Below are 2,404 nucleotides of genomic sequence, written 5' to 3'. Positions count from 1 at the left end.
GAGAGAGAGACAGCGAGAAACACATCCATTGGTTGCCTCCTGCATGCACCCCAACGAGGGCCTGGGCTGGGGAGGAGCCCGCAACCAAGGTACGTGCCCTTGACCAGAATCAAACCCGGGACTCTTCAGTCCACAGGCCGACACTCTAGCCACTGAGCCACACCGGCCAGGGCTGTTTCTAAAGCTGCTATGAACATTCGCATCCAGGTTTTGTGTAGACAAGTTCCCATCTTTCTGGCATAAGTGTCCAGTACTGTGATGGCTGCATCGTTCAGCAGATTGGCTCCTGTGGAGAGGTACCATTTGTCTGATGTGTCTGAAGACAGAATCTGCCAAATCCTTTCCCAGAGAGAGTAGAATTTTTTAAAAAATATATTTTTACTAGAGGCCCAGTGCATGATTGAATCATGCACGTGGAGGGTCCCCTACACGCTTTCGCTTTCCATCACGGGGGAGCTGGGTGCCTGTCCGCTGGTGCACCAGGCCTTTCAGAAGCCTCCGGTGTGGCGGAGGCTTCTGAAAGGCCTGGTGCCGGAGCGGACAGGCACCCAGCTCCCACGCTTTTGATGGTTTGCGGTGGGACGTGAGCTCGCTGCCCCAGAGGCCCCTTCTGTGCCGCAGCACAGCCATGGTGCAGACGCTGAGCTCGAGCCGCCGCTGGCGACGCGAGCTCAGCGTCCCGCCGGCCCAATCGGCCACCCCGAGTCCCGCCCCCCCCCGCGCCTCTTGGCCAATCACGGGCATAGCGAAGGTACGGTCAATTTGCATATCTGTCTATTATTAGGTAGGATTGCTTTCAGAGAGGAAGGGAGAGGGAGAGAGAGAAATATCAGTGATGAGAGAATCATCGATTGGCTGCCTCCTGCATGCCCCGTACTGGGGATTGAGCCCACAACCCAGGCATATGCTCTGACCGGGAATTGAACCGTGACCTCCTGGTTCATAGCTCAATGCTCAACCATTGAGCCACACCAGCCGGGCTGTGTTGTCGGAATTTATTTTGGCCTAATTGGTGGGAAGTGATAGCTCATTGTGGTCTTAATTTGCATTTCCCTAATGACTAGTGATATTAATCATCTTTTCTTGTTCTTATTTGCTATCCTTATATTCTTTGGCAGAATGGATGTTCTGTATGGCCCATTTTAAAATTAATTGATTGCTTTTTACTGCTGAGTCCTTTATACATTGAGTGGCCAGATTATTATGATCTCTGAATGCATAATAATCTGGCTATTCAGTGTATATTCTAGGTACAAGTCTTATTAGATATATGGTTTGCAAATATTTTGTTTCAGTCTATAGCTTGTCTTTTCATTTTCTTAACAGTCTTTTGCAGAGCAAACACTTAAGTTTTTGAAAAACATTTTTAATTTTGATGCAGCCCAATGTATCAACATTTCCTTTTGTGGGATGTGCTTTGCGTAAGGACCCTTCACCCAGCCCTACATCCAAAATATGTTTTTCCCTATTTTTTCTAATAATTTTGCATTTAAATCTAGAGTCCATTTTTAAGGCGTGAGGTTTAGGTTGAAGTTCACTTTTTAAGCTGCGTCCAATCGTTCTAGCACCATTTGCTGAAAAGTCTATCCTTCCTTCATTGACTTTTTAAAAATATATATATTTTATTGATTTTTTACAGAGAGAGAGGAGAGAGAGTTAGAAACATCAATGAGAGAGAAACATCCATCAGCTGCCTCCTGCACACCCCCCACTGGGGATGTGCCCGCAACCAAGGTACATGCCCTTGACCGGAATCGAACCGGGGACCCTTCAGTCCACAGGCCGACGCTCTATCCACTGAGCCAAACTGTCAGGGCTCCATTGACTTGTTTTTGCAACTGTATCACAAATGAGTTCACACCTGGCCGGTAGCTCAGTTGGTTACAGTGTCATCCCCATACGCCAAGGTTACCAGTGCAATCCCAGGCACATACAAGACAAACCAATCCCTGGTCAGGGCATAAATAAGAATCAACCAATCCCTGGTCAGGGCACATACAAGAATCAACCAATCCCTGGTCAGGGCACATACAAGAATCAACCAATCCCTGGTCAGGGCACATACAAGAATCAACCAATCCCTGGTCAGGGCACATACAAGAATCAACCAATCCCTGGTCAGGGCACATACAAGAATCAACCAATGAATGCATAAATAAGTGGAAAAACAAAATCAATGTTTCTCTCTCTCTCTCTTTCTCTGCCTTTCCTTCTCTTTAAAATCAATCAATCAATCAGTAAATTTAAAAAAATCAGTTGACTATCCTTGTATGGGTATTTTTGGGTTCTCTTCTGTTTTATTGATCTACTAGAGGCCCAGCGCACGATTAAATCGTGCACGTGTAGGGTCCCCTAGCCTAGCCTGCCATCAGGGCCATGTCCGCCACCCCGCGACTCCTCGCAC

At 47.3% G+C, this 2,404-nt stretch overlaps 1 non-coding gene across 1 annotated transcript; it reads left to right on the top strand.

Annotated features, from left to right (window-relative positions):
* Nucleotides 1-250: 250 nt before the first annotated feature.
* LOC129150374 (small nucleolar RNA SNORD77) lies at nt 251-318 on the top strand. The gene has a single exon (XR_008557118.1). It is a non-coding gene; the product is annotated as a small nucleolar RNA SNORD77 (small nucleolar RNA).
* The last annotated feature ends 2,086 nt before the right edge of the window (nt 319-2,404 follow it).

The sequence above is a fragment of the Eptesicus fuscus genome, chromosome 1, assembly GCF_027574615.1.
Source record: "Eptesicus fuscus isolate TK198812 chromosome 1, DD_ASM_mEF_20220401, whole genome shotgun sequence".
Lineage (NCBI taxonomy): Eukaryota > Metazoa > Chordata > Mammalia > Chiroptera > Vespertilionidae > Eptesicus > Eptesicus fuscus.
This window is presented reverse-complemented; position numbering and strand designations above follow the sequence as displayed.